This window comes from Vulpes vulpes, chromosome 12 (assembly GCF_048418805.1).
Source record: "Vulpes vulpes isolate BD-2025 chromosome 12, VulVul3, whole genome shotgun sequence".
Taxonomy (NCBI): domain Eukaryota; kingdom Metazoa; phylum Chordata; class Mammalia; order Carnivora; family Canidae; genus Vulpes; species Vulpes vulpes.
This window is the reverse complement of record NC_132791.1, coordinates 99,332,182-99,341,623: the sequence shown is the minus strand read 5'-3', so window position 1 is coordinate 99,341,623 and position 9,442 is coordinate 99,332,182. Positions and strand designations below refer to the sequence as shown.

At 44.0% G+C, this 9,442-nt stretch overlaps 1 pseudogene; it reads left to right on the top strand.

Annotated features, from left to right (window-relative positions):
• Positions 1–8,196: 8,196 nt before the first annotated feature.
• LOC112907416 (glyceraldehyde-3-phosphate dehydrogenase-like) lies at positions 8,197–9,156 on the top strand (annotated as a pseudogene).
• Positions 9,157–9,442: the final 286 nt, after the last annotated feature.

Below are 9,442 nucleotides of genomic sequence, written 5' to 3'. Positions count from 1 at the left end.
TTCTCGCTGCTTCCATCATGAGAGGACACAGGGAGAAGATGGATGTTTGTGAGGAAGGGAGCCCTCACTAGACTGTGGACCGTGCCAGCAGCTCACCTTGGACTTCCCAGGCCCCAGAACGGTGAAAAGTAAATGTCTGTTGTGTCAGCCCCGCAATCCACAGTGCTCTGTTACAGTAGCCCGGATGGACTAAGACAGTTGTTAGGAACATCTGCCCACAGGTTTTTATGAAAACACACATTTTCAATTCTCTTTGGTGAATTCCTAGCAACGGGATTGCTAGATCACATGGTAAGTGTCCCTTACCTATAAGAGGCCGCCGCCCTGGGTTGCAAAGTAGCTACGGTGCCATTTTGCCATCACCAGGAGTGCAGGAGAGTCCTCATCAGTACTTGGTAGTTTCAGTTTTATTTATTGATCAAATCTAATAAGTGTATAATGGCAACCTGTTTGTGATTTTAATTCACATTTTTCTAATGGTTAATGATATTGAGCATATTTTTCACGTGTTTGCCATTGGTCTATCTTCTTTGATGGAATACTTTTTAAAATTTCATGCTAAGTTTTTTATTAGGTTGTTTGTTTTCTTATTTTTGAGTTGACATGGTAACTTTCTTATGCATTGCCTTTTCATATCTATGTAGGTCTATTTCTGGATCCTCTATTCCAGCCCATTAATCTACCTGTCTATTCCTGGGCCAGGGCCACACTTTTTATTACTGTAACTGTTTTATTACTGTAAGAATGTATTTCATTCATATAAGACAAGTCCTGCTTTATTATTTTTTTCAAAATATTCTTAGCCATTTTCAAATATTTATTACCAGATTAGCTTTAGGATAATTTTGTTCAAGTTCTCTGCAAATTTGTTCAAATGTTTACCTGAAATGATATTGAATAAAATAAAATAATTAGGGAAAAATAACCCTTTATAGTGCTATCTTCCAATCCAAGAAAAGACAGATCTCTTCCTTTATTAAAATCTTTATTTGTGTCTGATGGGTTGATTTTTTCTTCAGATATTTGTATTTAGTCTGCCTTCATATTCATCATGCACAGTCAGGAATAAAATCAGAAATGAAAACAGGACACAGGACACTTTTTGGCAGAGCTCTGGTTCAGTCCCAAACAGGACAGGCTTGAGTCTGGACCATGACAATGATGTTTTTTACATCTGTCCTATTTTAGCTATTTGTAAAACTTAGAGCATTAAATTTGAGGATTAGAAAAGCAAATAGCCCCAGTTACAGTTAAGACGCCACCTCTTTATGCAGCTCATAACTCTTTTCAGTGAATGAAAACTCAGTTCTTTTTTCACCCAAGGGAGAACTGACCTTTTACTGAGACATTCCAGAAGGAATCTACATTGCCACTGTGGATTGCAGCAATTCATATGTAGCTACACATTTGTGACATTAAAAATGACACTTTCTTACTTTTTACTATAAACATAATCCCATGTGAACACTTTTTTATTTTCTTTCAAAAAGAACTATTTGCCTGATGTACAGAAGAACTCTTGCAAGGGCTCCTGGGTGGTTCAGTTACTTAACTTTTGATTTTGGCTCAGTCATGATCTCAGTGTCATGAGGTTGAGCCCCACATTGAGTTCCACATTGAGTGTGGAGCCTACTTAAGATTCTATTAATCCCTCTCACTCTGCCCCTTCCCACTCTCTAAAATAAATAAATCTTAAAAAAAAAATTCTTTCTCCTCCTCTCCCTGTCTCTCTGTCCCTCTCCCCCTCAAAAAAAAAAATTCTTGTAAATAAGAATGCAAAACATTGGCCTGCCTGCCAAGCTGCCTGAACTCTCCCTCTTAGTAATCAGTTGATCAAAATGGTCAATTCCATTCCGTTTCCTCTTGCTGACATTACTCCCTCCAGCTTTTGCTTCATTTTTGAGACCAGTTTCTTAGAGAAGATGTAATCTATAATTTTGAAAAAAGAATATGGCTAATTTATATCTGACTTCAAGCTTCTTAATAAACTTGCAATAATATGACTATTCCCAGCTTTCTTTTTTTAAAGATTTTATTTATTTATGAGAGATACAGAGAGAGAGAGACAGAGATAGCGGCAGAGGGAGAAGCAGGCTCCATGCAGGGAGCCCGATGCGGGACTCGAACCCGGGACTCCAGGATCATGCCCGGGGCTGAAGGCAGATGCTAAACCACTGAGCCACCCAGACATCCCTATTCCCAGCCTTAATAAACAAGTTTGGTCCCAAAACATTCACTTTCTGGAGATTTCCCATTTTGCAGAATTCAAGCAAACATTTTAGTTACGATAAAGGCTTAGCTTCCCTACAAGAGATCTCAAATTGCAATTGTTTCAATAAGAAAGAAGTTTGCTTACTTCTCCCTCATGTGAAGGTTTGACCTGGTGTGACTGTTCATCTTCATGAAACAGTCCGAGGCTCCTGCCTCACTTCTCCGTCATGGTTCAGCTCTGCCCCTTGTCTTCAAGGTCCAGCGACTTCCCTAATTCTAGCCATTAGGCAGACAGGTAAGGGGGAAAGGAGGAGTGTCTCTTCTCTTTAATGACATAAGTTTGGAGATTGTACATGCAACTTCCATGCATATCCCTTGGGCTAGTGTATTTGTTATCTGTTGTTGCATTTATAAGCAGCCCCCAAAATGTAGTGGTTTAAAACAACAAAAATTTATTATTTCCTAGTTTCTATGGGTCAGGAATCTAGATATGGCTTTGCTGGGTGCCTCTTGCTCAAGGGGTCTCATGAAGTTGCATTTAAGCTGTCAGCAGAGGCTGCAGTGTCCTCTAAAGCTTTGACTGGGGGAGAACCCTCTTCCCAGCTCACTCGTGTGGTTGTGGGCAGCACTCAGTTCCCTGAGAGCTGTTGGGTAGGCCCCCAGTTCCTTGTCACACAGACCTCTCCAGACAGCAGCTTACAATATGACAGCTGGCTTCTGCCAGAGCAAGTAAGCGAGAGAACAAGAGAGCACCCAGGATGGACAAGCCCCCAGGATGGAAGACACAGTCTTTTTATAACCTAATCCTGGAAGTGAGAGTTCCTTTCTCCTCCAACACAAGGCAGAGCAGATTGCAAATGGGACAGCCCAATTTCCCCTAATTGGTTTGCTCTTTGCTCAAAAAACAATGAAGAAGAAGAAACATAGAAACCTGTTACCTAGGACACAGCAGGCCACCGCAGCTGACTCAGTTACTCAGCTACATCCTAGCTATGAAGAAGTCAAGAAGTGTTACTTTGGTTTATGCACCTGTATTCCCAGCTAAAAGTTCTCTATTAATCTGAGAAAAGGAAAATCTATTGAGGAACAAGTAGCAGCCTCTGGCCCCATAAGCATTAAGAGACATGGCACAGGGTTTCCTGAGCTTCAGTCAGAATGGGCAAGGATAGGCGGTAACAAAGGAACCTCAAAGCCTCTGCAACTAATTGAACCAAAGGTGAGCTCTTGCAAAGTCTGCAGGCTAGGGCATGTCCTCAGACAACAGCCTCCTGGGGGCAGCTCCAAGTTGCTCCACTTGCACCCATATGTGCTTCATCATCTCATTACCAGGGGAAGAGACAGCAGAGGGAACAGGCACTGGCTCCCGAACGCTTCCACTAGGAGTGCCCAGTCTGAGGATGTCTGCTTACATCTCACTGACCAGCATAAGCCACGTGGCCACATCGAACTTCAAGGGGGGGGGGGCAGGGAAGCACAATGGCCCTATGAACTTGGAAGGAGAAAATAACCAAAGGAATGGGCAAGCGAAACTATGGGATCCTGAGGGGCTTCAAGTTAGCCATGGTGCAACGGACCAGTCCTGGAGAGGCAGAGGGGCAGGGCAGTTTGGTGCCTGCTAATGGCTACAGACCTGGGATCCCATCCCAGGCTGTCACACTATGCCAGCAGGATCCCCGATTTGGATGACAGATCGTTACCTCATTTACCAAGAACAGTTTTCAGTGTCAGCTCTTGAATGAACTTGTGAACTTGGAGCTCATTCCATCAGCGAGAGCTAAAAGGACCACAGATAAATTATATTGTTTACTCATCAACATGGACCACCCACCCCTTAATTACTTGGATGCCTTGGTGACTTATTAAATGACTTAGAGAACATCACACACAATACATTTAGCATGAAATGTCCAAATGGTGGAAGCAACATAAACATGAAATTTCCGTATTTTCTACAATAGCTGTTGTTTATCAGGAAGGGACCCATAGTTTCTCTAAGTAAGAATTGTTCACCCAAGGTTTCTGGCCCCAAATCATGTGGCATTGTGTGGCTTTAGCATGAGCTCCCTCCCACTCCTGGGATCACATGGTAATTAATGAGGTATTTTGGTTACTTTAAATCCCCTTTTCCGGGCTATGCCAGAGTGCTCTGTGGCTAAAGAGAACAATACCTGCGCATTGGTGCTGCTTCTGCTCTTTTTCTAGATGTGACCCGTCTGTCTGCGTCCATCTAGTATGATGGCTTCTCCATCTGCGGAGGTAATTCTAGCTGTTGTAATAAATACATCACAAAATCTCCATGGCTTCATATAATACCAGTTTATTTCTCATTTACTTAAAATATCAGATGGATATTCCTGATCGTGACCAACAGCGGCCCCAACCCTCAGGGGTATCTGGAGACCAGATTAATAGCCCACCGTCTTCAACCGGGCTTCCAGGGATGCCCGAGGCACCTGCATCCCACCCAGCAAAAATAGGAAGAAACCGGAGGAAACACATCCTCTCTGCGTTCGTGGTCTAGAGCTGCCGTAACTAAGTATCACAGGCTTGGTGGCTTCAACAACCACAAATGTTGTCTCATAGCTCTGGAGTTCCAAGATCAAGGTGTTGGCAGGGTTGGTTTCTTCTGAGGCCCTTGCCTTGGCTTCTCCTCCACATGCTCTTCTCTCTGCGTGTCTGTGCTGCTTTATGCCTCTTGTAAGGACAGTGGCCACTTGGGGTTAGAGCCTGCGCTCTCGTCTCATTCAGCCCGACTTACCTCTCCGCAGACTCTCACCTCCAAACACAGTTACATTCTGAGGAGCTGAGCGTTAGGACGTCAGCAGAGGCATTTTGGAAGGAGACAGTGCAGCCCATAATACATTATGAATCACATTAGACTAAGAAATGACCAAAGCCAGTGAGAGCCCCACCTGGAGGGAAGGGCCGTGGGGAAGGGCTCCCAGCAGCTACCTCCCCTGTGGCTGGGAAGCATGAGTCATAGGAGGGCGGCCAGGCAGCTTGCCCACAGCTCGCATGCTTTCCTTTGGGTCTCTTTCTCCTAACTTCCCCAAACAGCGTAGTCAGATTGCTCAGCCCAGGGAACCAAAAGCTCCAGAGGATCCCTGTAGAATGCTCAAGGAACCAGTTCACTCCATGCGTCCCTATACTTGCGCCATGGGATGAAGATGACAACTTTTTGCATTGCACACCTAATGCATTAGAGATTTTAAACTTTTAGTTACATACGGAGGCAATAATTATCCTCACTGCCATCATCAAAAAGAAGTAAATGGTGCAGCTAAGAGAGAGAGCGAGAGAGCGAGAGCTGGGAGAGCTAAGGATGCAGAAAAAGACCACAATCCACTCATTAGCCAGTGTGAGAATGTCCCGAACGCCTGCCAGAATCCTAATCCTTATATTCCAGCCCCTCAAAAGCTTCATCCCTCACAGAATTCTGACTTTCCAGATGTCTACACACTAGCTGGTGCCAGGATCCGTCCCGACTCACCACAGTTTAAATGTGGCTAAAGAGCTGATCAGGCTCGGATACGCCCAAGTTCCTATTTGAGAGAACAGCTGATAAATGGAGACTAAGTCTAACACATTCAAGAGAACAAGTTTATTTTTTTTTGTATATTTTTTTTTATTGGAGGTCGATTTGCCAACATATCACCCCGTGCTCATCCGTCAAGTCAAGAGAACAAGTTGAAATGGCCAAACCGACATCCCAGCCTGGGCTAGTTCATCCTGAGGCTGAGTCGGTTGCGTACTCCTGTCTGTACTGTGACCCTCACAATCACCCGTGAGCTGGAACACAGATGGTCGTGGCACGAGAGAGGTTTCACTCAAAAGAAGTGAGCATGTACCACCACAGGAGCCTCCTTCATCAATTTTGTAGTCTCCGTTTTATCTTCAAACGTTTGTGCTGCGAGTTCTTTCAGGGTAAGATGGTTAGATAGTAAGCAGAACTCTTTCATGCGCCCCAAAGGCCTCTGATCTGTTTCCGAGGACAAAGTCATATGAAGGAAAAGCTAAGGTGTCTTCTTAGGAACCTAATAATGTGTGCCCAAGTTTCCTCTTATAAACAGATATAAATAAAATAAATATCTGTATACCTAGAGAGGTTGTGTTTGTTTTTATGGAAATAGACTCATTGCATACACATTAATTTGCAGCATGATTTTTATTTTTTTATTTTTTTATTCAAGTTCAGTTTGCCAGCATAGAGTATGACACCCGGTGCTCATCACATCCTCCTTAATGCCGTCATCTGGTTACCCCATCGCCCTTTCTGCAACCCGTTGTCTGCTTCCCAGAGTTCAAAGTCTCTCATGGCTTGTCTTCCTCTCTAGGTTTTCCCCACCCAGTTTCCCCCTCTTCCCTTATGGTCCTTTTCACTATTTCTTATATTCTGCATATGAGTGAAACCATATGAGAATGCAACATGCTTTTTTTGACTTAGTGTATCTCTTACCCATTTGGAGAGGTCAAGATCCTTTCTCTAATTTCTTTTTGCAAACAGATACCTAGGTAACTAGATAGATGATGGAGAGGGAGAGAGAGAGAAAGATAATAGATTTTACACAAATGAGATCATATGCAGGTTTTATTGTTGACACAGTCATCTTTCTTTCTTTTTCTTTTTTCTTTTTCTTTTTCTTTTTCTTTTTCTTTTTCTTTTTCTTTTTCTTTTTCTCTTTCTTTCTTTCTTTCTTTCTTTCTTTCTTTCTTTCTTTCTTTCTTTCTTTCTTTTTTTTTTTCTTGTCCCTTCCCATGTCTTTTCGCTGTGGCCCTCACTGCAGGTGACAACCTGGCAGTATTGAATCCATGCTTGTGTAACCACCTATGTCTACAAACTATCTTACATAGACACATAGAGAGGCTTTTCATTGTTTTATAAATATGGGATTACAGTCATCATAGCTCTCCGAGCCTTCCTTTTTTACCTCAAATATTCCCCATGGAACTCCCTCCAAGTTCTTGGGCAGAGCTGTCCTTTATTCTTCTTTAGTGACTGCACAATGGTCCGTAGTGTGTATGCATCACAGTGTATTGAACCATTCCTCTGCTGACGGGCATTTACTTTGTTTACATCCTTGCAACAAAGAACAATGCTACCAAATTGTCTTTTGGAGGTTACACAATATATTCAAATAACAAAGCAAGCAGAGATTTCATCTCGCTAAAGGAACGTTTTCCTTATTCCAGGGCACGACATTTCTACTCAAGGATTCCTTCAGATGTTGCAAATGTTGTGTCCTCTTGGACTATAACACTCCAACCATCCCCATTATATCCTGAGCCATAATTGTTCTTTTGGGGGGATTTTTAGAGGGGAGGGCTATCCTCTCCTTTGAAGGTCTTCAAGTTTCTCAAGCTCTAAGCTTCCTAAGTAAAATCCGTTTTTACTTCTTGGATCCCAAAGACTTCCTTTATCTAATTATAATAAAACTGTTGCATTCCAAAAAGCATCTGGAACAGTAATTCTGAAAAGGAATTGTAGGACTCTAGGAAAATGTGTATTTTTCACAAAGCAGACCCTTGAGGAAAGGGTAGGGGGTTCATCAAAATCTTGGGTGGAGGAGGGACAAAGACAACATGTACAATTTGAAAATACTCTTAATTGAGAATGAACACCCAAGAACAACCAATATAAAGTATGTTCCCTGGTTCATCCGTCCCCTGTCCATGTGAGGAAATGGGGAATGGCCTCACAAGAGGCCGCTTTTTCCAAGAGGGCAGTATTTCCCTCAATGCAGAGTGTCCTTCCCTGCACATTTACAATGGGTTTACCTGGAACTCATCACCACCAAGCTGCCCAATCAATGTGCAGAGGGGTTTTTCTACTGATTCTATTTCTGGAACAATTAATGCCTTTTTGCCTGACTCCACACTCTCCTCCTCTCAGTTCACTCTAAATGCTGCCGATGGGCTTTCTGCTCCTCCCCGTTCAACAAACAGCCGCATCTTCTGATGCAGTGACAGCCGTGTCCCCGAGACACGATGGTGAAGGTCAGAGTGAACGGATTTGGCCATATCGGGCGCCTGGTCACCAGGGCTGCTTTTATTTATTTATTTATTTTAGGGCTGTTTTTAACTCTGACAAAGTGGATGTTGCCCCATCAATGACCCCTTCATTGACCTCAACTACATGGTGTACATGTTCCAGTATGATTCCACCCATGGCAAATTCTACAGCACAGTCAAGGCTGAGAATGGGAATCTTGTCAATGCGAAGTCCATCTCATCTTCCAGGAACAAGATCCCACCAACATCAAATGGGGTGATGCTGGTGCTGAGTATGTTGTAGAGTCCACTGGGGTCTTCTCCACCATGGAGCAGGCTGGGGCTCATTTGAAGAGCAGGGCCAAGAGGGTCATCCTCTCTGCTCCTCCGATGGATACCCCCATGTTTGTGATGGGCGTGAACCATGAGGAGTATGACAACTCCCTCAAGATTGTCAGCAATGTCTCCTGCACCACCAACTGCTTGGCCACTCTAGCCAAGGTCATCCATGACAACTTTGGCATCGTGGAGGGCCTCATGACCACCATCTGTGCCATCACTGCCACCCTGAAGATCGTGGATGGCCCCTCTGGGAAGCTGTGGCGTGACGGCCAAGGGGCTGCCCAGAACATCATCCTTACTTCCACTGGCACTGCCAAGGCTGTGGGCAAGGTCACCCCTGAGCTAAACAGGAAGCTCACTAGCATGGCTTTCCATGTCACCACCAATGTGTCAGTCATGGATCAGACCTGCCGCCTGGAGAAAGCTGCCAAATACGACGACATCAAGAAGGTGGTGAAGCAGGCATCAGAGGGCTTCTTCAAGGGCATCCTGGGCTGGACCAGGTTGTCTTCTGTGACTTCATCAGTGACACCCACTCTTCCACCTTTGACGTTGGGGCTTGGCATTGCCCTCAATGACCACTTCTTTTCAAAGAATTCCCTTCACAGCAAATGAAGTGGGTCAATGAGCTAGTCCTCATGGAAATAACTGGTCTCACCATGTTCTCCACTATCCTAAAGCAGCTGGCTTACGAGAAAAGTAAAATGGCTTTTGGAAGACTCAGTTACCATGCTAGTTGGGTAGCAATACCTCGCAGAGCTGGGGACAGGTTTTCTAGAAGGCTGTATAGGCTCTGAATTAGTGTCCAATATATGGTACTATTTCTTCCACAGCCAGTATTGATTGATCCAGGAATTAAGAGGTGGAAATGGGAGTATCATGGCTCACTATTGCATCTGGA